Source organism: Bos grunniens, chromosome 15 (genome assembly GCF_055505025.1).
Source record: "Bos grunniens cultivar Pamir isolate PY7600 chromosome 15, Bosgru_T2T1.0, whole genome shotgun sequence".
NCBI lineage: Eukaryota > Metazoa > Chordata > Mammalia > Artiodactyla > Bovidae > Bos > Bos grunniens.
The window spans coordinates 60039517-60065677 of record NC_141179.1 but is presented as its reverse complement, the minus strand read 5'-3'; the positions used below and the strand labels follow the sequence as shown (position 1 = coordinate 60065677).

The window sequence follows — 26161 nt, the reverse complement described above, 5'->3', positions numbered from 1 at the left end:
TTATAGCTGCTTTTTTTCTGCATCTTATTAGATGCAGGAAAAGCTTTTTGATAAAATTGAACATCAATTTATGATAAAAGCTCTCCAGAAAGTGGGCATAGAGGGAACATACCTCACAACATATAAAGGTCATATATGAAAAATCCACAGGTAACATAATACTCAATGGTGAAAAATGGAAAGCATTTCCTCTAAAATCAGAAACAAGGTAGGAATGCCCATTCTGTCCTCTTTAATTCAACATAGTATTGGAAGTCCTAGCCACAAGAATTAGATAAGAAAAAGAAATAAAAGAATCCAAATTGGAAAAGAAGTAAAATGGTCACCGTTTTTATATAGCAAAGAGAAAATCCTAAGGATTCTACCAGATAACTATTAGAGCTCATCAATGAATTCAGTACAATTGCTGGGTATAAAATTAATATACAGAAATCTGTTTCATTTCTATATACTAACAATGAAATATCAGAAAGAGAAATTAAAGAAACAATCCGATTTACCATCACATCAAAAACAATAAAACACCTAGGAATAAACCTATGTAAGAAGGCAAAAGACCTGTATTCTGAAAACTATAAGATGCTGATTAAAAGAAACTAAAGATAACACAAAAAGATGGAAAGATATACCATGTTCTTGGACTGGAAGAATCAGTATTGTTAAAATGACCATAATACCCAAGGCAATCTATAGGTTCAACACAATCACTATCAAATTACCAACAGCACTTTTCACAGAACTAGAACAAATAATTTTAAAGTCTATGTGGAAACACAAAAGACCTGAATAGCCAAAACAGTCTTAAGAAAGAAAAATGGAGTTTGAAAAATCATGTTCTCTGACTTCAGACTATACTACAAAGCAACACTGATTGAACAGTATAGCACTGGCACAAAAACAGACATATAGATCAATAGAACATGATGGAAAGGCCAAAGATAAACCCCAACACTCATGGTCAATTAATCTATGACAAAGAATGCACAGTGGAGGCAGGATTATACAATGGAGAAAAGACAGTCTCTTCAATAAGTGGTGCTCAGAAAACTGGACAGCTACATTTAAGAGAATAAAATTAGAGTATTCTCTAATATCATATACACAGACACAAACACACATACACACAAACGCAAAACATAAGGCTGGATACTATAAAACTAGAGGAAAACACAGGCAGAACACTTTTTGACATAAATCACAACAATGTTTTTTTGGATCCACATCCTAGAGTAATGTACATAAAAAAAGAAAAAAAAACTAAACAAATGGGACCTAATTAAACTTAAAACCTTTGGCACAGTGAAGGAAACCATAAACAAAATGAAAAGACACCCAATGAATTGGGAGAAAATATTTGCATATGATGTGACCGACAACAGATTAATTTCCAAAACATAGAAACAGATCATATAGGTTAATATAAAAACAAACAACCCAATCAAAAAAATGGGCAGAAGACCTAAGCAGACATTTCTTCAAAGAAGATGTACAGAAAGCCAACAGGCACATGAAAAGATGTTCAATATTGCTAATTATTAGAAAAAAGCAGATCAAAATTACAATGAGCTGCCACCTCACACCAGTCAGAATACTGGTGTGAGCCATCATTAAAATCTCTACAAATAATAGATGCTGGAGAGGATGTGGAGAATAAGGAACCTTCCTACACTGTTGCTTTAATTATAAACTGGCCTAGCTACTGTGGGAAACAGTATGAAGTTTCCTTAAAAACTGATCCCACAATCCTATTCCATGCTTGTGTGCATGATAAGTCACTTCGGTCATATCCAACTCTTTGCAATCCCATGAACTATAGACCACCAGACTCCTCTATCCATGGGGATTCCCCAGGCAAGAATACTGGAGTGGGTTGCCGTGCCCTCCTCCAGGAGATCTTCCCAACCCAGGGATCGAACCCAGATCTCTTATATCTCCTGCATTGGCAAGCAGGTTCTTTACCTCTAGCACTCCCTGGGAAGCCCATATATATCATAGAAAACTCTTAATTTGAAAAGATACATTCACCCCAATGTTCACAGTAGCACTAGTTATAATAGCCAAGACATGGAAGCAACCTAAATGTTCAGCAACAGATGAGTGGATAAATAAGATGTGGAAGATATTAATTTGTATATGTACATATATACTCACACACACATAGACACACACAGGATGGCATATTACTCAGCCATAAAACAAGAATGAACTAATGCCATTTGCAGCGACATGGATGGACTTATAGATTATCATACTACATGAAGGAAATCAGAGAAAGACAAATGCCATATAGTATCACTATATGTGGAATCTAAAACAATGATACAAATGAACTTATTTACAAAGCAAATATAGACTCATAGATCTAGAAAACAAACTTATGGTTACCAAAGGGGATAGTTGGGGGCAGAAGAGGGAGAAGATAAATTAGGAGTTTGGGGTTAACATGTACACACTACTATCTATAAAATAAAGAAGGACTTACTGTATAACACAGTGAACTATAATATATTCAATAACCTATAATGGAAAAGAATCTGGAAAATATGCACACACACATATATATATGTATGCATAATTGATTCTCCTTGCTGTATAATTGAAACCAACACATTATAAATTAACTACACTTTAATTTTTTAAAATGACTTAAAAATGAATTACAACTTAATTGAAACATTTATATATTTTATAAAGGAAAATCTACAAGCGTTCTTTATTCATATACCATCAGTGCCCCATTCCCCCATTCCCATTTTTATAATCTTTTCTGTGCATACATTAAATATTTCATTCTGTTTGCTTTGCCTACACACTATTTTTCTTTCCTTTTAATTTTTGGATTTCTTTTCTCACTTTCAGGTAATTTGCTTAGTATCATTCTTATTCATTAACTTTCTTTTCAGATATGCCTAATCTACATAACACTTACCCTTGTGGTGTAGATGGTAAAGAATCTACCTGCAACAAGGGAGAATCGGGTCCAGTCCCTGGGTGAGAAAGATCCCCTGGAGAAGGGAACGCCAACCCACTCCAGCATTCTTGCCTGGAGAATTCTATGGACAAAGAAATCTTTGTGTCCAAAGAGTTGGACACAACTGAGCGACTAACCTTCACCTTCACTTTCAATCTACTTAATCTGTTTAGTTTTTAATATCAATAGTTTTTCCTTCATTTCTCAAAATTCTATTTGCTACTTTTATAAGTTGTTTTAAGTTCTTTTATGTTTGTAATCATTTAAACATAACTATTTTATATTCTTTTTCAGAGTATTATTCTATATCTAATTTTGTGCAGCTCCAATCTTCTATTTTGTTTTGAATTCCAAGTCTCATTGATGTTGCACTGCTGATCATACATTTTAAAGTTTCTGACCGAGAGTTGATCTTTGTCAGAGGCTATTTATTATGTGTCAGAGTCCCAATGGTTTATACCGTGAAAGTATCTTTCCAGGATGGTTTTCCTTTTGTCTCTACCATATGTGCAGCAGTTTTCATCAGCCAGGTCTACTTTTATGGTCATTTCTGAGTGTGAAGTGTTTTAAAATCTTTTAATAGCATAAATTCAAAATTTAAACTTCCGTAAATACAGATTCAAGTCTTCAGTGTTTCAGGTGACTCTTCTCCCACCCTAGTCAAGAATCCAGGCCTAGATATAGCTTTCTTACCAGTTCTTTGTGATGTGGTAGATTATGATCAATCTACCTTTTGATGAGGTGATAGCCTATTCAGGCATCTTAGTCTTAATTCTTTACCTCATTCAGACCCAAGACCCCATTTCCTATCAAAATATTGGGAGTGAGATGAGCAAACTCTTGATAACCAAATAACTACTCCGACCTCCAACATAGAAGAGACACTGCCTGCTCAGGCTGCCAGTGCACTTAGTTAAAAAGTAGGGAGGAAACCATCTAAAGCACTCTCCTCCCACAGAAACTGTTTTCATGATCCAAATAATAGATTTTTCTCATTTCATTGGGCAGATGCTGATTGCATTAACAAGAATATGTAGCTATTTGCAAATCTGGTCAAGATGACCAGAAGGCATCAATCAATACAACCTGAATCACTTTCTCTCCATATTTCAAAATACGTCAGAGAAATTTCCAATAGTCTCTCACTTCTTCTGAGAAAATGAACCATGCTTTTTAAAGGGAGGGATCTAACTAAAAATATTACAATGATGCTAATCATCTTACTAACACTTGACAATAGTTTCCTAATTATTTTCAAAGCAAACAATCAAAATGGTATTTCTACTGAGAAACCAAGTTGTGCTAACCCTGACCATTTCATTGACATATTTTTTCAACCTGGAATGTAAGAATATGACTTACTGTCTTTGTAGTTAACATACATACAAACACACACACACACACAAATTACAATACATGGTTTCACTTACGTGGACCATTTTTAAAGTATTTATTGAATTTATTACAATATTGCTTCTGTTTTATGTATGGTTTTTTGACAGCTAGGCAAGTGGGATCTTAGTTCCCCCACCAGCAAACATACCCACACCTGCTACATTGGGAGGTGAAGTCTTAACCACGGCCCACCAGGGAAGTTCCTTCACTTTCAACTTTCTATCATTACAATCTCCTAAATTCCTTTGTGTATAGGATGCAATTCCACATGTGAAGTGGCTATTAATAGAAAAGATAGGGAATAATCAAATGGAGGGGAAAGGATTCATAGATAAATCTTGACAAAATTCATAATTTGTGAGCTACTAAGAACAACAAAAATGTACAGAACTCTATATTTCTGCAAGCTATTTATTCTCTTTTACTTAGTCCTGATTAATATTTTAAAGAAGGCAAAGTGGAAGAGAAGGAAGAAATTGGGGAAGGGGAGGAGAGGACATTTGTTGACTGTGTTCATACCAGGTCCTTAGTTATTTCCATTTTACATGTACTGTTGTATATAATAATCACAATTCAATAAGGTTAAATTATTATTATCTGCAATTTAGTGATAAAGAACTAGGGATGCTATGGTAGAATACAAAGGTAAAAAGACCAAACTGAATTGAGATAGATTCTCTTCCAGTTCTACCTCTGGTTACTTTGTGATTCCTGGCAAATTACTTAACCTCTTTATGTCTTGATCACCTTATTTATTAAATTGGAATAATGGTAGGTAGTTCTTTCAGTCATGACTACTGATTAAAAATGTGTTATATGTAAAGGACTTAGAACAGCAAATTGTTTATATTTAGTTCTCAATATGAGGTAGCTCTGAAGGCATGGAAATATTTTAAAAAACAAATAATAACAGCTAATAACTGGCTAAACTTGTGCTTGAACACTGGTATCATGCTTAGTTGCTCAGTCATGTCCAACTCTTTGCCACCCCATGGACTGTAGCCCACCAGGCTTCTCTGTACATGGGATTCTCCAGGCAAGAATACTGGAGTGGGTAGCCATTCCCTTCTCCAGGGGATCTTCCTGATCCAGGGATTGAACCCTGGTCTCCAGCATTGCAGGTGGATTCTTTACTGTCTGAGTCAGCAGGGAAGCCCAAACACTGGTATATGTATTTTCAAAAGGGAGCCTTCCACAGTATTCAATTTAAACACAGGTATCAACTATTCTATAGTTTTAATTAACACTCATTGCTTTCTCATTTCAGAAAGGAACTTTAAAAGAACATTGTTCCCCAAAGTACTAAGAAGATAGAAGGAACCAAATAAGCTTGAGTGTCATGTTATTTGAGTGTCCTGGCCCAAATAAGTTATGTTCCAGAATGGTAAATTTGGAAATGAAGCAATTTCAAGCCAGGATTAGATCTCTATGAGAAGAAAAAGATTGGAATCAGGGAAATCTTTCCCTAGTTTTTAATAACAGTGAGCACTAAAATCTACATTATCAGTTAATTCAACATTGACCCTGGGCAAAAATCTGAATTGCATCATCAAAAAATATGTACGTTTCAATATGGATTCTATATAAAACACAAATGCAAAGAAGGGCAAATCCTTTAACAAATCTATGCTTCATTTCTCAGAACTTGAAAAAATGGAGGAGGTATAGCAGAAGGGTCCAGTGAATGCCAGCTCTTAGATTCCAAGAAGCAATGCCTCAAAGCTTACAAAGTTGCTAAGTGCTCTGTCAAGAACAGAAAAGAGAAATACTGGTTCTATCGATATCAACAAATGTGTTAAACAACATGTAGCCTGATCCTTTGAATTTTAAAAATGATTACAGAGATAAAACTTCCAAATTAAATAAAAATAGGCATGGAATTAGCCATAAATGGGATGATCAAATTTTATCTAACATTTAAATTCAAATGCTGTCCATTCAAAGGAGTCTAAAAGGAAAATACCATTTTTAGTTTTTGCAACTGTTATTTGAACATTTGTGCTTTAATTTGTGACACCCTGATTACATTATATGGATCATTATATTATAGTAAATGCAGCATAGCACATGTACTTATTAACTCAATATTATCTGTTAGAAGATGACAGCCTATACGTTTTGAAACTATGAAATTAAGCTTCAGTGAAGACAAATTAGACTAATTAATTACATTATCATGTGTCATTTAGATTGGCAAGAATAAGATTGCAATGAAAGGAAAGATGGAATCCAGGTACAAATTTGTAATTCAAACAAAAATCTGATACCTGCTGAGCAACATTCAGATTTCAAACGTGACTTAGCATCACTTTATTCCCCTAATTGAATAGTATTACCATAAACTTTTAGTTAGCAGGCAAAGCGAGTTGAGAAAATAAATTGCTGCTAGCAGCTTGGTTGTCTTTACATCTAAAATATGTTAGCCCAGGGAATATAATCATTTCTGCCCTTCATAAATCTAGTAAACTGCCAAATGCTACCTCATTTTTTTCATCTTTTCTTTAGTGACTTTCCAAGCTCTTTTTATTTTCACCCACCAAGCACATGTCTAGGAGGTTACAACCAACTGATCAAGGTGGTTTCTCACTAGACTAATCAGTCCATGCTTCTGAACCCTTCACTCCCTCATATATCACTAAGGCCACTGTCAGATCAATCCTAGAGAAAGTCATTTATCCCGCCTTTGATTTTATAACATCATATGGAATGTGTAATCTGTTATCCAAACCATAGTAACTTGAGTCTTTATGGAGAAATCTACAAAGAATTTTCTTTATTGAATATTAAACTCTTTGGAACTGGGACTTTTTAACCTTAAATATACTTAACAAAGTCTACCACAACATACTGTGGATTTTTAAAGAATATTTATAAGCAAACCTTGCACAATACATCTGCTCTAGTGCCAAAAAATTAAAATCATGGAATTAAGGCTAAACCTATGGAACAGAAGACAAAAATAGTAACTTAGAGACTCAATTTATGATATAAAGACTACATTGAGTTCAATTTAAAAAACCCTCATAATGACATATTTTTTTGCCCTCGATGGATCAGCAAAACATGAATGAGAAAAACAGGAAGATACAAGCAACAGAGAAAGCACTCTGTGTTTCTCCTTATTGGTACATTAAGTTTTTGCTGGGGAACAGTGAAAAGCATCATTTGATAAGGGGAAGTGAGTTCACTTTATGGAGGATCCTGACATTCACAAGTATTAAATTATAAGAAAGGTATAAAAGTAACAGCCTAGTTCTCCACGACAAAGGAAATGGCACCCCACTCCAGTACTCTTGCCTGGAAAATCCCATGGACGGAGGAGCCTGATAGGCTGCAGTCCGTGGGGTCGCTAAGAGTCAGACACGACTGAGCAACTTCACTTTCGCTTTTCACTTTCATGCATTGGAGAAGGAAATGGCAACCCACTCCAGTGTTCTTGCCTGGAGAATCCCAGGGACGGGGGAGCCTGGTGGGCTGCCGTCTATGGGGTCGCACAGAGTTGGACACGACTGAAGTGACTTAGCAGCAGCAGTAGCAGCAGTTCTCCACAACAGAGCCACCATCAATTTCCCACTAAATTATACTGAAAGACAGTAAAATCAAAAGCAAAATAAAAGCAAAATAAGACCACTGCTATTCAACCCTGGTCAAGATCTAGGAAATTTTCTATAAATTATAAACATGAAAAATTTTCCTGAAAAAGGTAGTCAATAGTACACTAATCCTGTAAAAAGTAGGCAAGCACATTGTTTGTCTTTCTTTACCTACTTCTTCAGCGGCTCAAAAAAAAAAAAAAAAAAACCCACAAGATGTGTATACAGAAAAGTTAGCACATCCTATGTGTCAGAGTATCTTACTTTTTACATTCAGATGAAGATTTCAAATATAAGAAAGGTGTGGGCTCAGTTGCTTCAGTCATGTCTGACTCTTGGTGACCCTATGGACTGTTGCCCACCAGGCTCCTCTGTCCATGGGATTCTACAGACAAAAACATGTGAGTGGGTTGCCATCTCCTTCTCCAGGTTATCTTCCCTACCCAGGGATCAAACCCACCTCTTTTATGTTTCCTGCATTTGCAGTGGGTTCTTTACCACTAGCACCACCTAGGAAGCCCATAAGAAAGGTACTGAAAGGTATTTTTTGGAGCATGACACCCTGGGAAGTCTGGAACCCACAAATAAAGGAGTATATGAGGAAATATAGAAAGAGAAGCACTGAGAACTGTTATACAATTAGGATTCTAGTCTTTTTTTTTTCCACATGCACCATCTCTTTCAGAGTTTCAAAGAACCAAACTGTGAAGCATGAAAAAAGCATGTGGGCTAGTACTGCAAAAGAAGTTTCCATCCAATTGTGTCTGTTGGAAAGAGTTTCACCCATCACCTGAATGGAAAAGATGGACCAATATAAATCTCTATACTTGGATGCTGACTCAAATTTGATTTAGATAGGTCTAACAATGTGAGGCAAAAAAATGACCTTTTGAAACAACATCAGGAAGTCATGAAAATAGAAGATGCTAAGAATGAAATACCATAGAATGAGATAAAAAGACAGCTAGAATTAATAAGAAAAAATAATAAGGAAATGAAAAGTTAAATAACTGAATTCATACACACAGAATTAGTAAAAGCAGAATACAAAAAACTGAATAAATTCCAACCTCAAAAAATAAACAGGATGCCTAGATAAAAATAAACATCAGAACTGTTCAGATTGTTTTGTAATATTATTTGAAAAAATCAAGCTACATAGCTCTATTTCAAGATAAAGTTTTGGAAGACATAAAAGTGAAACAGTCAATTTGACTTAAATAAATGAGAAGGCAAGAACAAGATGAGACTGACACAATCAGGGACACAAGTGAAAAGACTACGGACACATTTTCTGGTGGCTCAGACAGTAAAGAATCCACCTGCAATGTGGAAGACCTGGATTTGATCCCCGGGTTGGGAAGATCCCCTGGAGAAGGGCATGTCCCCACTCCAGTATTCTGACCTGGAGAATCCCAAGGACAGAGGAGCCTGGCAGGCTATAGTCCACGGGGTCTCAAAGAGTCGGACACAACTGAGTGACTTTCACTTCACCATTTCTGAAGACAGACTTGAAATGGCCCACAGGGTAATCAAAATTTAGTATTCAAAATAGAAATATTTGAACTTAAGAGAATGTAAATAAGCAGTAAAAATAAATATCTGAGTTGATGCTGGATATGAAACTCCAAATTCAAATATAAAATTAAGATTAGAAGAGAACATCTGTAATTTAAAAAATCAGTTACAATAATACTAGGATACAACTAATGCTATATTTATAAAGATGAGATGTAGACAAAAAAAGTCCTAGTAAATCCTGTACTTTCTGCAGAGAAGAAAGAGAGCATTAAACTTGTGACTTTAATGATTAGGAAATATTTTGAAAGCTAAGGAAACCACTTACATAATTCCAGCTATAATATATACTTTCTAAAACACTAAGAATATTAAAAATATTTTACAATAGGTATCAAAATATATACTTATTACTTTAATCTGGAGACTGGATTGGCTACCCATTCTAGTATTCTTGCCTGGAGAATTCCACAGACAGAGCAGCCTGGCAGACTACAGTCCATGGGGTCCCAAAGAGCCAGACATAACTGAGCAACTAATAATTCCACGTCAAATACAAATGGTTTAAACTCCTCTCTTAAAAGAACAAGATTTTAATTAGGTCAAAAATAAATAATCTTAAGAGGCACAGCTAAAATACAAAAGTTTAAAAATAAAAGAATGAATACATACGCTTTAGGCCAACACATAAAGTAAAGTAGGGGTTATAATACATACAAATAAATAAGAAGAATCTAAGGCAAAGTCCTTAAAATCTAAGACAAAAAGCAAACTGGAAAATTCTACATGGATCAAGTCTATTTTTAACATAAATTGATAAATTCATGGACTTTGATAAATTTAAACATAATTGATAAATTCCCAGTCTGAATAAGGTTAAACAAAAGCCCATAACACTGAAGTACGTACATTAAAAATATCTTGAAATGCAGGGGTTATAATAATAACTCTCAGTACCTGAGAGAATTTAATTCTTTAATATGTAGACAAATAAAATATTTGAAATAATAAATAGGGCACAGAGAATTTAACTATAAAGTATTAATGATGGTATCAAATTAAAGCATATATACTGAATTTTGTACCAAGATGGTAGAATAGGAAGCCCCAGACCCTCCTTACCGTAAAGGAGAAACATACTCTACAGTAATACAAGGACAGATACCTTTGTGAGATATTCATAAACCAGTTAATCTAAACCAGTGGAATCCCCCCCCCAAAAAAATGAACAAATATAATTAGACAGAAACAGAGTTATAGATACAGAGAACAAGCAAGTGTTTGTTGGAGGAGTTAGGGGAGCAAAGTAATAGGTAAGGAAATCAAGAGGTACAAATTTCCAGCTGCAAAATAAATGAGCCACAGGTATGAAACATAAGTGTGGGAATATAGTCTACAACTGTGTAATATCTTTGTATAGTGACATACAGTAACAACACTATTGTGGTTATCAGTTTGAAATGTATAGAAACACCGAATCATGTTGTGTAACAGGAAGTAACGTAGTGTTCTAGATTAATTATACCTCAAAAACAAACAAACTCACAAAAAAAGAGATCAAACACTTCTATCTGTTAGATATGGAAGTTGTTAACACAGTAAATTCTAAGAATTCTCATCACAAGACAAAAGCCTTTTTTCCTATTTCTTTAATTGTGTGTGTGTGTGTGTGTATATATATGTGTGAATATATATATATATATTTACTAAACTTATGTTTGAAAATCACTTCACAATGAATGCAAAGCATTATGCTGTGTACCTTAAACTTACACAGTGTGGTACACCAATTATATCTCAAAAACTGAAAGAAAAAGAGAAAATGAAAAATACACACACACACACACACACACACACACATGACAGGATATCAACAACATGGCAGAATAGGAAGACCTAGACTCTCTTTTCCCTAAGGAGCCATTTACTCTACAGCAATACAGGAACAAATTCCCTTTGTGAAATCTCCATAAACCAGCTAAGAGGTTCCCACACGGAGTTGTATAGAAGGGCAAAACTAGCTGTATGGAAGCTGGTAAGAAGATCTGTGGCACTCACTTACCTAGTCCTCACCCTTGGTGCCCTGAAGCACAGTCAGGAGAAAATTCCCACTTCCTGGCTTCTCCCTGGGAAGGAAAATAAAAGACTGAAATATTCATGTAACATGCAGACGTTGTGGGGAGGTACCCAAGGGGCCAGTTTCTATCTTGCCTGAATCTAAAAGGTCAGGTTGGTTGCTGCTGAGAACAAAGGCGACAATTTGGACTAGCACACGCTCTCCGCCATCATCCCTCCCCCCCAACCCCCTCCCCCCGCCCCGCAATCGACCCCTCCCCCCAGATCAGCAAAGGAGCAGGAAGAAATCCCCAGCTGGTGGCTTCTCCCTGAGGAGGGAGAGTTGGAACATGCAGCAATGTTCTAGCTTTTCCCAACGGCTGCCCCAGAGACTGGTTTTTGTTATGCCTATCTCAATGCCCTAATGGAACCCAGAGTACTCTAGATGCCTGGGGGCCACAGAGAACAAAAAAGAACTGGGCACGCTGCTGCTGCTCCTGAGGACCAGGGGTACAACAGGTAGAGCTAACACAGCTCGGAGGAAGGTGGGGAAGTGAAGAGTAGAGCTTGCATCCAAAGTTCTGACTTCAAAACATAGCAGCGAAACTATTGCAAAAAAAAAAAAAAGAAAGAAAAATTATATATAGTCCCAACATAAAAACAGACCTAGGTGGCTCAGCAGTCAAGAATCTGCCTGCCAATGCAGGAGACATCGGTTTGATCCCTGGGTGGGAAAGATCCCCTGGAGCAGGAAATGGCAACCCACTCTAGTATTCTTGCCTGGGAAATCCTCCGGACAGAGGTAACACTGTAAATTCTGGTGGCAATAGTCCATGAGGTCGCAAAAGAGTCAGACATGACTGGCCACGCACGCACAACATAGATCAATGGCACAGAATACAGAGCCCAGAAATGTGAACAAAGCACATGGGCCGGAAGTCACGGAACACACCCTGCGGACTCTGTGCCTTCCTCAGAAATTCCACAGTCCACCTCACTTGAACCAGGTCCCCAGTCCCTGCCTCGAGCCTCTCTGATGATGTCAAAGGAGAAAATAGTTCCTGATGGAGGAGACTGAGTGGAGGAACTAGCTTCTCCAGGCTGCTACCAGTTGGGCTGGGTCAGAAATTAAGTAATGCTTTGAAGCTGCCCTTAAAGGCAAATGTGTCAGAGACAGGCAGAGTTGGTCTCCTAGTCCGAAGTTTAGATACCTCTAAGAAGTTTAGCAATACGTGAACCATGAACTTCCAGATGTTCAAGCTGGTTTTAGAAAAGGCAGAGGAACCAGAGATCAAATTGCCAAAATCCACTGGATCATCGAAAAAGCAAGAGAGTTCCAGAAAAACATCTATTTCTGCTTTATTGACTATGCCAAAGCCTTTGACTGTGTGGATCACAATAAACTGTGGAAAATTCTTCAAGAGATGGGAATACCAGACCACCTGACCTGCCTCTTGAGAAACCTATATGCAGGTCAGGAAGCAACAGTTAGAACTGGACATGAAACAACAGACTGGTTCCAAATAGGAAAAGGAGTACGTCAAGGCTGTATATTGTCACCCTGCTTATTTAACTTATATGCAGAGTACATCATGAGACGCTGGACTGGAAGAAACACAAGCTGGCATCAAGATTGCCAGGAGAAATATCAATAACCTCAGATATGCAGATGACACCACCCTTATGGCAGAAAGTGAAGAGGAACTCAAAAGCCTCTTGATAAAGTGAAAGAGGAGAGTGAAAAAGTTGGCTTAAAGCTCAACATTCAGAAAACCAAGATCATGGCATATGGTCCCATCACTTCATAGGAAATAGATGGGGAAACAGTGGAAACAGTATCAGACTTTATTTTTGGGGGCTCCAAAATCACTGCAGATGGTGACTACAGCCATGAAATTAAAAGACGGTTACTCCTTGGAAGGAAATTTATGACGAACCTAGATAGCATATTCAAAAGCAGAGACATTACTTTGCCAACAAAGGTCTGTCTAGTCAAGGCTATGGTTTTTCCAGTGGTCATGTATGGATGTGAGAGTTGGACTGTGAAGAAAGCTGAGCACCGAAGAATTGATGCTTTTGAACTGTGGTGTTGGAGAAGACTCTTGAGAGTCCCTTGGACTGCAAGGAGATCCAAACAGTCCATTCTAAAGGAGATCAGTCCTGGGTGTTCTTTGGAAGGAATGATGCTAAAGCTGAAATCCCAATACTTTGGCAGCCTCATGCGAAGAGTTGACTCATTGGAAAAGACTCTGATGCTGGGAGGGATTGGGGGCAGGAGGAGAAAGGGACGACAGAGGATGAGATGGCTGGATGGTATCAGCGACTCGATGGACATGAGTTTGGGTGAACTCCGGAAGTTGGTGATAGACAGGGAGGCTTGGCGTGCTGCAATTCATGGGGTCGCAAAGAGTCGGACACGACTGAGCAACTGAACTGAACTGAAGATGTTTAGATACCTCTAAGTCCATGGGGGTCACAAAGAGTTGGACACGACTGAAGCGACTGAGCAGGCACTCAAGCTCCTGGAATAAACAGCTGGACTCAAGAACAGCAGAAAGGTTGGTTGAGTTGCTGCAGCTTTGACCGTGACAGGCTAGTGTTAGGAGCCCTACCTAAGTCATTTGGGTTCCTTTGGAAAGGGCTAGAGCTATGCATCCCACGCATGCACAATTCACTCATTCTGGCTTCCAATGTCCTGCGCCTGCTGGGTGTTCGAGCCAATGTGGTTTTGCATAGGGGCTGGCCTCTGTGGCCAGGAACTACTGCCCTGTGGCTCTGAGTGGGAAGGGGGTTGGGACACAGAGTACAGCAGCCTTGGGGTTGTATGCCAGGTGATGTGAGCTAAACTCTATACAGAAGTCCCTGAAGCAGTGGTGGAGGAGGTGGGGGCGGCGGTGGTGGAGGGGGGATCCGTACACTCTGGTTCCCAGGTGTCTCTCATCCCAAGACTCAACTGCCCTATTTTTAAGTGTGAAGTTTTAAACAGCAGTGAAAACGCTTCCCAATGGGGAAAGGATAGTTTCTTTAAAAAATAGTGTTGGGTAAACTACCTATCTGCGTGTGCAAGAAGACATACATGTAAGACCTGAAACCATAAAACTCTTAGAAGGAAACATAATGGAAAAAAACTTTATAAATTGAGCTTAGAAATGAATTTTTCAACATGATGCAAAAATCATAGGCAACAAAAGCAAAAATAGACAAATAGGACTACCTCAACTAAAAACTAAAAAGCTTCTACACAGCAAAGGAAATAAGAGTGAAAAGTCAATCTACAGAATGAAAGAAAGTAATTGCAAATCGTATATTTTATAAGGAGTTAATTTCCAAAGAGTATATATTCATAAAACTTATAAGCATAAATAAATAAATGGATTAAAAAATGAGCAAATGACTTGATTTGACATTTCACCAAAGAAGACATACAAATGGCAAACAAGTATAAAAAAAGATGCTTAACATCACTAATCATCAGGGAAATCAAAGCGAAGACATATTACCTCACAAATGTTAGAATGACTGTTAGCAAAAAAAAAAAAGGAAATAGTAAGCGTTGGTGATGATGTGGTGAAATTGGAACTCCTGTGCACTGTTAGTAGGAATGAAAAATGATGCATCTGCTATGGAAAATAGTGTAATACAGTTTCCTCAAAAATAGGACTACTATATGAGCTTGTCATCCCATTTTTAGGTATTTATCCAAACATACTGAAAACAGAATCCTGAAATGATATTTGTACTCCTATATTCATTATTATTATTCACAAGTCAAGAGGTGGAAACAACATAAATGTCCATCAACAGATAAATAAAGCAAATGTAATTTTCATTTATTCAGCCCTAAAAAAGAAGGAACTCTTGACATATGCTACCACATGAATGAACCTTGAAGAAATGCTAAGCAAAATAGGCCAGTCACAGAAAAACAAATACTGCATGATTCCACTTATATGAGATATCTAAAGTAGTCACACTCATAGCATAAGAAAGTAGAATGGTAGTTGCCAGGGGCCCTAAGGAGGGCGAAATTAAAGTTGCTGGTCAATAGACATAGAACTTCAGACATGAAAGATGAAAAAGTTTTAGAGCTCTACTGTATAATAATTTGCATAAAGTTAACAATGCTGTACTATACACATGCAAATTTGTTGAGAGTCAACTTCATGTTATTTTTTTACTACAATAAAATATACATATATGAATATATATATCACATTTATTTTTAGAAAATGTATAAACTAAAATAGTATTCAAATAAATATTAATTATTCACCTAAAATCAGAAATTTTACAGAATAATTTACCTGGTCATGCCATTATAAAGCCAAAAATTTTAAATAAAAGCTTAAAAACAAAAAAAAACTTTAAGTTATACTATTCTGGATAAATATAGCTGTAAAAGGATAAAGAAAACACAACTTAAAACTAAGGCATATTTAATAATGAAAGAAAATCATATGTATTTCTTAGGTCATATATGGGAAAATCTTCAGTATTCAGCAAATACAATCTTTGCTATTCAGCAAATGCCTACCATTCAACTTCTCATATTACAGGAAGTTATGAGGACAATGAAGTCTAGTTAAGACAATAAGGACAGAAATTTGTTTTTCAAAAGTTGTAAAAACAATAATATAAAGGTTTAACCTTAAATGTTGTAAAAAATATGTAAATCAAACATATCTAATAATAATGATACAAAATAGCATTTTAAATAACCAAGATATAACAACAGATATGGGATTTTTCTTAATTTGCAAATAATTACTATAAATCACACTTGTTCTCTGATCTTCAGAGCCTGTTTAGTACATCACAGAAGAGTTTTGGGGCAGCTAGGCCCAGAGGTGAGTAGAAGAAAACCAGAATATGAAAATCCTTTGGGAATTCCCAGAAATGTTCAGGAAGGACTAGGAAGAATCATGGTTGTGAATAAATTGAAATATGGAGCCAAGGTGATTTGAGAATTTGTTCTTTGGTGACTTTGTAAACACTGATTGATTTGGTTGATAACACTGAAATTAATCTGAGCATGGGAACATGTCTCATTCAAGATGAAATTCTGAAAATTAAATGCAATTTTTTATAATGTAAAGGATATTTCAGTATGATTCTCTCTATATTTTTCTATCAGTATATCTCTAAGTCATTAATTTTTTAATTTATATATAGGAAGAATCTGAAATCAGGTTTGATCAACATTAATATTGGTAATTTCTGGCTCATGGAATTCTGTGTGAATTTTGCATATTTCTATTCATTGGTTTTTTCCATTGTGTGAAATTTTTATAATTATAATGCATCATTTTTATCAAAACAATAGTTCTTATGGTACAAATGATGATATTTGGAACACATGTGTTTGTCTTCTTTCCCTCTCAAGACTTCATTGTAATGAGAGTCTACAAAGCTGAAAAGTAATACATTCATAACAGAGAAGAAATCATGTCAGAGACATCAACAGGTCAAGATCTACAGTATAAGAGAGTTCAACAAATTACTAGAAAATGGATTGTAGTTGAAGTGGTTGACAAGGCAGTTGAAGTACTTGCAGTCCAGAATAAATACACGGGGGAGGTTCAAAGTTGAGAATGGAGCACCATGGAGTCAGCAGATAAGAGGAGATGTGAGGGGAAAATATTAAATAAAAGAATTTGTTACAGTTCTGCAAACAAAACTGTCATGGTAGTCAGGACTCTGCCCATTTCCCATAAACCACATTTCAAAATGAAGGACTGTCAACCCAGTGTTTTCTGTCTGAATGAAATCAGAGGGCTTTATGAAAAAGGAAAGAAAGATGAAGGTGAGAGAATGAGAGAGAGGAAGGAAGGACAGAGGGAAGGAGAGAAGAAAAGAAGGGAGGGAGGGAAGGAAGAGTCACCCTGGGATAGCTAAGACTTGAGGTTGAGACACCAGAATAAAGCTGTGATTCCAGCAGTGGAGGCCAACTACCTATCCCCACACCCTACTGATAAGCCTTCTTATCCATAACCCTGTCTACATACAAAACACTTTGAGCAAACTTTCCCATTTTGGAGAAAAGGCTATTGTTAAAACTGATCTCCATGTACAGCAATAGAAAAAAAACACAGGCTAGCTACTGAGAAGATTTAAACAAGTCCTTTATTCTTAAATATGGACATTTGTGAACCAAAAGAATATATGAGAAAAGGCAGTAGCACAGAGGAATAATATAAAGTTAAAAATAAACATAACAATAAATCCCAGAGGAAATATAATTTATATAGTTTAAGGGGAAAATGTAATATGTCCTAAAAGAGACAGCACTGATAAAATATAAGCACAGTGAGGAAAAAGACCTTTTGGAAATCAGTTTTTAAAAAATCAAAGACCTGGGAGATAAGCTTTTTGCTTTGTTTTGTTTTAATCTCTCATATCAGAGCAAAGAAGATAAAAAATGAACTACGAAAAATACAGGTAAGAGATATAAAGGATCATTCAGGAAGTTCAATAACCCACTGACAGTCATTTCAACATGAAAACATGGATGAAAATGAAAGGGAGCCAAATAATATTGACAACAGTGACAAGAGCAAATTCAAAACTGCTAAAGAAAAATATTATTATTTAGAATGAATGTGTCCAGGGAGTGAAGTACTAGACCTCTCCTCAGATTTTCAAAATTAAAGATAAGACAATGAAACTTTACAGAGAAAGGAGGGAAAAACAGTACCTATAAAGGTCTAAAAATCACTTAAACTAAATGCTTGAAGATATTGGAGCAATGGCTCCAAGGACTGAGGGAAATATGTTTGAATTCTAGAATCTTATATTCAGTCGTTCAAGAAAAAAGAGCAAAGTAAGATATTTTCAACATGTAAGGTTCGGATCACAATAAACTGTGGAAAATTCTTCAAGAGATGGGAATACCAGACCACCAGACCTGCCTCTTGGGAAACCTATATGCAGGTCAGGAAGCAACAGTTAGAACTGGACATGGAACAGACCGGTTCCAAATAGGAAAAGGAGTACGTCAAGGCTGTATATTGTCACCCTGCTTATTTAACTTATATGCAGAGTACATCATGAGAAATGCTGGTGTGGAAGAAGCACAAGCTGGAATCAAGATTGCCAGGAGAAATATCAATAACCTCAGATATGCAGATGACACCACCCTTATGGCAGAAAGTGAAGAGGAACTAAAAAGCCTCTTGATGAAAGTGAAAGAGGAGAGTGAAAAAGTTGGCTTAAAGCTCTACATTCAGAAAACGAAGATCATGGCATCTGGTCCCATCACTTCATGGGAAATAGATGGGGAAACAGTGGAAACAGTGTCAGACTTTATTTTTCTGGGCTCCAAAATCACTGCAGATAGTGACTGCAGCCATGAAATTAAAAGACGCTTACTCCTTGGAAGAAAAGTTATGACCAACCTAGATAGCATATTGAAAAGCAGAGACATTACTTCGCCAACAAAAGTCCGTCTAGTCAAGGCTATGGTTTTTCCAGTGGTCGTGTATGGATGTGAAAGTTGGACTGTGAAGAAGGCTGAGCACCAAAGAACTGATGCTTTTGAACTGTGGTGTTGGAGAAGACTCTTGAGAGTCCCTTGGACTGCAAGGAGATACAAATAGTCCATTATGAAGGAGATCAGCCCTGGGATTTCTTTGGAGGGAATGATGCTGAAGCTGAAACTCCAGTACTTTGGCCACCTCATGCGAAGAGTTGACTCATTGGAAAAGACTCTGATGCTGGGAGGGATTGGGGGCAGGAGGAGAAGGGGCCGACAGAGGATGAGATGGCTGGATGGCATCACTGACTTGATGGACGTGAGTCTCAGTGAACTCCGGGAGTTGGTGATGGACAGGGAGACCTGGTGTGCTGCGATTCATGGGGTCACAAAGAGTGGGACATGACTGAGTGACTGAACTGAACTGAAGGTTCAGAAATTTAAGCATCCACAATTCTTACTTGTGTTTATTTGAGGATATCCTCTAGGAAAATTAAGGATTAACCAATATACAGGAAGACATAGCTGCAATACTGTAAGTATGTATTCTTTCTAATTAGAAAGCCTAGAGATTAAAAGACCCAAGGAAAGGAAAGAGGATTTCATACAATGGAAAGCATGATTGAATTGGATAAACTTGACTAAATGGTTTAATATTAAGTAATTAATATTACTAATATACAACTGACCTACCTGAATATAAGCTAGGTTCAGAATATGCCTGAACCCGTCCACCCCACAAATTGGAAGCTCTCAGACGTGCCTTTCACTTGAAATGTATTACACTTTAGGATGTAATCGGTGTTGCTGCAGCATCCCAGGGTCAGAGTTTGGAAGAAACCCTACATCTTCACGAAACTCAGTATAGAACTGGTAGTATAGAAAAGTTGGAAAGATTCATAGAGATATTTGATGTCTTGAAGGCTTTTATCTGTAGTTATGTGTGGTATGAATCCATAATAAACCAAGCACCTTTCTTTAAAGGGTATCTTTCTTATAAAAGAAACCACCAGTAGAGGGGAGAGGGTGACTACACGCCTTTCTCAAGAGGTTTCAACATCAGCAAGGAGACCAGAAGGGAGGACCATGAGATTAATTCTTCCTAAATACCCATTAAATATCTTCTGGAAACAAACCAAAAAATCACTAACATTTGGGGTAAGGTAGAATCGAGTTAGAGCTATTAGTGGAGCAGGATTCCTGACAAATGAGCCATCAACTTTTAGATTATCAATATTAACATATCTTAAATCATTCCCACAAGCTCATGGAAATAGGCAACATTCATTTTACACTACGGAATTTATTAAAGATTATATTGCAGAAGTAATTAAAAGGGAAAAACATATTTTTCCTTCTCAGATGATGGCAAAGAAATCATTTGATAAAAATTAAACACCTTTTTCTAAAACTATTAGAAAGCAAAGAAAGGATACTTAGGAACATATATCATAAAACCATTCCTAACATAATACTTGATGAAACACTAGAGTCATTGCCACTGACATCAAAAGCAAGATAATGATGTGAACTATTTCCATTATTAGTTAACATTTTCCTGGAAGTTCTACCCAAATTTAATAAAATGTTGAAAAGAAAGGAGTAGAAATATTATCATTTTTTGAAGAATATAAGATTATGTGCCAAGAAACTGCAAGAAAATAGACTGAAAATTCTTAGAATCATTGAGAGTTGAGTAAGTGAAAATATTTTAAAATTAACAGATATCTACATTTTTATACAAAACTTTGATAACCAGTTAGGAAATACAAAGGAAAAAGTTTTGAATTACAATAGCTGTTAAAAATATTTAGAAATACAACACAGAAGAAATATATGACCTTCATGTAGAAGGTTACAAAACTTTATAGAGATATGTAAGACAACTTTACATTTAAATTCAGAATATAATTATTCCATATTCTTAGTGGGAAGACCAAATATTTCAAAGAATTCAAATGGACTCTTTTAAGGAACTTTATTTTTTTTATTTTTAATTGGTGGATAATTGATTTACAATGTTGTGTTGGTTTCTGCCATACAACAATGTGAATCAGTCATAAGCAAACAGATATCCCCTCCCTCCTGAGCCTCCCTCCCACCCCTCCCCAACCCATCCCCTAGGTTGTCACAGAGCAGCAGGCTGAGCTCTCTGTGTTACATAGCAACTTGCCACTAGCTGTCTATTTTGTATGTGGTAAAGTATATATTTCAATGCTACTCTCTCAATTCGTTCCACCCTCTCCTTCTCCCACTGTGTCTGCAAGTCCATTCTCTATGCATGCGCCTCAACCCAGCAACCCCACTACTGAATGTACACCCTGAGAAAACCAGAATTCAAAAAAACAAAAAAATCACATGTACCTCAATGTTCATTACAGCATGATTTACAATAGCTAGCTCATGGAAGCAACCTAGTTGTCCATCAACAGATGAATGGATAAAGAAGTCACAGTACATATATACAATGGAATATTACTTACCCATAAATAGGAACAAATTTGAATCAGTTCTAGAGAGGTAGATGAACCTAAAGCCTGTTATACAGAGTGAAGTAAGTCAGAAAGAGAAAAACAAATGTCATATATTAACACATATATATATATGGAATCTAGGAAAATGCTACTGAAAATGAATTTTTTTAACATGACCGTATTTTTCATTTTCTCTATGAATAGGTGAAACTCTTATAATTAAAAAAAAAGGGTAGTAAGTATACTGAAGGAAAAAAAAAGGCAGAATGAGATAAAGCTGGGATTCATTATATGCTTTGCTGAAAAAATGATGAACAGAAGCAGTGATGTAGGAAGATCACCACATATACACCCTTAGAAGATACATCTAAGGGTGTATGTGTGGTGAATCCAAGGGGGAAGAGACCAAAGTGTGAAACATTGGCAAGATTACAGCTGTGGCAAGAACTAAGAAAGAAAAGGAGAGGGAAAGTGAGAAGCATAAATATCTTTGAGAAAGAATTGATAGGATTTTATGAGAATAAAATAGAGAGACTAAAAGGGAGCATGATCTACGATGACCCCAAGGATTTCTTCTCCCTTATGAACTGGAGTGTGGATGATAGATAATCGAAGTACAAAACCAGGAAGAAAAACAGATCATGAGTTCCAGTTCAGATATAGTGTTTCAGAAGTATTAGAGCATTCTTAACAAGTTCAGGGTATTAAATATACTGTTTATGTAGATGTGTAAGTTAGCTACGATGATAGCTGAACTTAAAATACAAATTGCATGCAGCAAGTAAAAAAGCCTTCAAAGAAAGAAGGCAATAGACAAGATAGTGGCTAGATGATAGTGACAATGAGAAATAGACAGTTGTATGCTCAAATATTATACATTTCAAAAGGAGGAAGGAATTGTAGTCTGTAAGACAAATATGGGGGCAATGCTAATTTAACACAACAATTCTGTTATTTCAAAAGATATTACAGCATTTTCTATAAAATAAACTTAATAGAAAATACATTATGATTCTGGTTTTAAAATGTAGTCTCTATATAACCTGAACAATTGAAAGTCTCAAAGTCAGTCTGTTTTATAATTCTATTACATTAGAAGCTGCTCAAGGGATAAAGATAATTCTATTTTGATTCCTTATGAAATCAAAATATAACTAGGAAGTCAAGTTATATTCTATAGTGCAGTATTATGCTTCCCTCTGAATCATAATGGAAAAAATCTGGCAATGCAAAGTCCCATGTAGTTATAAAGTCTTTGAATCATCACAGCAGATACACACAAAGTTATTTAGCACAGGTGCTTCTGAAGTTGAGACACGTTTGGGGAGTTCAAAGTACCTGTGGTTCTCACACTCGTACTTCTCCTGGTGTGATTCTGGGCTAATGTTAGTACACAGAGATATAACATTAATTGTGTCATATTTCTGGGTGACTCATTAGCTGCTAGGAATTTGTTATAGAGAGCCAAAACTTTCCAAAATGTCTATATTTATTCTGTAGTTTCTGCAGTTATATTTCTTCACTTAAAAAAAATTTCAGAGAATATGGAAATCATGTGAGTGGATTAAAGTCTTATGTAACACATATTATTTTGATTTACCCCAACAATGAAAGTAGAAACTCCCCCATCTGTGTTCCTAAAACATACATGTGTCTTTGCAATTTATTGTTGCTGTTCAGTCTAAGTTGTGTCTGACTCTTTACCACCCCATGGACTGCAGCATGCCAGGCTCCCATATCCTTCACTATTTCCCGGAGTTTGTTCAAATTTTGCACATTGGATTGGTGATGTTATCTAACCATTGCCATTTTCTTGTATCTTTGCACTTAGATGATACTATATTTATGTCCACATCTAAATTTTTTACTACTGAAAGACCTTTGGCACGGTTACCATGTTTTATTCATTTTTATATTATTATTTACAAAAACACTGTCTTGCTATCAGAAGCATTTATTAAATGTTTCTTAGTGGATGAATTAATCAAGTTGATCATTTTAAAGCTGCATTCTTATGAAGCAATTCAGCAAGAACCCCTAAGATAAACTACATTAATTATTCAGCTTACTGAAACACGGTGTCTGCTTAAGGAGTCTTCTGGTTACCTCATCATTCTAATTTCCAAATATTATTTGGTTTGAATTCCAGTTTATAAATTCTTTATCCTGTTTTCTTGCCTTCAACTCTTCAAGCAAGAGCAATATGTTAAGATATTCAATTATTTTATAGCTACTAATTTTGTAGACTCTCAGAATTCACTATCGGGCCATCATTCTTAGTTGCAAAGGATGTGAGATAAAGATACAAATTCTGAAGGAGAGATCTGAGTGATTCTATGCTATGTGAGTCATGGGGTCAATGATATCAGATTTTTTAGCTCAGTTTTCTCTTAAAACTGGGCAATTCTCCTCCTCCAGTATGTTGTCAAGACAACGGAAAAAAAATACCATTCATATATGTATATGACTATCATATATATGTGTGTATATATATATATATATAATGAACTTATATAGTACTGAATGAATTTTCTTAGTATTTGTTATCACTCTGAATAAACTTGACTCTCTGTATGCACAAAATGGAGTACTTAATGTTGAAATTCAGTTCAATAAACATTCATTTAGTGTCCATATGGGAAGGTCTATGCTGGGCGTTATGATATGCAAAGATACAAGACCTGCTGGAACTTAAAGTTTATTGGGGAAATCAGGCATGTGAATAACAATTAAAACTAATAAGTATAACATAAAATGTTCTATCTTTGTGACTATAGATGCGTTGTTTAACATCTATGATCCTCAGTTTACTTATTTGCAAGATAATGGAAGTAGAGGAACCCATTTCAGATTATTTTTATGAGAATAAAATAAGATAACGTATATAAAGTTCTTAGTGCATGACCTATTAAAGTCATTCAGCAATGATATCTATTACTAGTAAGATCATAGAAATCAGGTACTACATTGGGCTTTCCACTTATTAGCAATGAGGTTTCATAAACTCTGAGGCTGTTTTCTGACCTGTAACCTGCAAATTATATTTTATAGAGCTGAAGAAGTGAAGTGAAAGTCACTCAGTTGTGTTCTACTCTTAGCCACCCCATGGACTATACAATTCATGGAATTCTCCAGATCAGAATACTAGAATGGGTAGCCTTTCCCTTCTTCCAGGGGTCTTCCAAACACAGGGATCAAACCCAGGTCTCCAGCATTGCGGGTGGATTCTTTACCAACTGAGCCACCATGGAAGCCCAAGAATACTGGAGTGGGTAGCCTATCCCTTCTCTATGAGATCTTCCCAACCCAGGGATCAAACCAAGGTCTCTTGCATTGTAGGAGGATTCTTTATCAGCTGAGCTACCAGGAAAACCCTATTTATAGAGCTGAATGAAGGTTAAATAAGATAAGGTGTGCGGGGGGGGAAAAAAAAGCCTGATATATAGCAAACATTGATGAAAAGAAAGAAGGAAAGAAAGGTGGGGGGAGGGGCAGAAGAGGGAAAATAGGGGCTTTCCTAGTGGTCCAGTGGTTAAGACTCCATGCTTCCAACCCATGAGGCACAGGTTTGATCCTTGATCAGGGAACTAAAATCCACACATGCCACATGGCCAAAAAAAAAAAGAAAAATAATAAAAGTGCTAAAGTTGTATCAGTTTTCTATGATTGTATAACAAGTCACTCCAAAAACTTAGTGGCTTAAAACACCTATTATTTCACAGTTTTGGTCAGGAAGCTAAGTACAGTGTACCTGGGTTCTCTCACAAGAGAGGACATTTGCAAGAGAACAATTACAGAGTTGGCTTGGTCTGCCGTCTTTACAAGGCCAACTGTGGAAGGATCCACTTCCAAGCTCACTCACATGCTGGTTGGCAAGACTTCGTTCTTCACTAGATATTGGACTGAAAACGTCAGTTTGTTGCTGGTTGTTGGCAGTCAGCCGCCCTGAGTTGTTTGCCAAGCAGGCTTCTCCATAGGACTGCTCACAACATGACAACTTGCTTCACCAGAAGAAAGAGCCAGAGAAAAAGCAAGAGAGAGAACAAGATGGAAGTCACAGACTTTTTTAACCTGATCCCAGAGGTGGTTATCTCCTCACTTTTGCTGTATTCTATATAAATATTTGAAGCAAGTTATTAAATCTGGGCTTTACACAAAGAGAAGAAATTACAGAAGGGTTGAATGTCAGAAGTCAGGGATCATTGAGGGGGTCATTTTAAACGTTGCTTAGCAGAGGGGTTCACATAGTGGTTAGGTGCATAGACTCTAGAGCCATACTGACTGCATTCAAGTCCTGCCTCAATGACTTAATAACTTCTCATTCAGAACAAGTTATTTAACCTCTTTATTCCTCTGTAAAGGGTGGAAGAAAATAAGTCCTACATTAGGAGTAAATAAGTTAATACGTGTAAAGTTTTTAAACAGAACCAAAACAAAGTAAGAGGCTTCCTAGATAGCTTAGTGGGAAGGAATCCACCTGCCAACCCACTCCAGTACCCTTACCTGGAATATTCCATGGATAGAGGACCCTGGAGGACCACCGTCCATAGGGTCACAAAGAGTTGGACACCACTGAGCACGCACGCAATGCAAAAAAGTACAAAGTAAATACTCAGTAATATATGCTTTTGCTGTTGTCATGTCATGTCATGGTTACAACTGCAAAAAAAAAAGGAGGCAAAGT

The 26161-nt window shown here is 36.5% G+C and overlaps 1 long non-coding RNA gene across 5 annotated transcripts in view; it reads right to left on the bottom strand.

The window, feature by feature from the left end:
- LOC147358353 (uncharacterized) overlaps nt 1-26161 on the bottom strand; it is a 387433-nt gene that overhangs the window by 61803 nt on the left and 299469 nt on the right. For 3 of the 5 annotated variants that reach the window (XR_015141616.1, XR_015141613.1, XR_015141617.1), the window contains exons 3-4: nt 11540-11603; nt 7505-7949 (exon numbers count right to left, since the gene is read on the bottom strand). This is a non-coding gene — a long non-coding RNA (uncharacterized LOC147358353). Of the gene's footprint in view, nt 1-7504; nt 7950-11539; nt 11604-26161 lie in introns of those variants that run through there. The other 2 variants (XR_015141615.1, XR_015141614.1) reach the window with 1 other exon arrangement.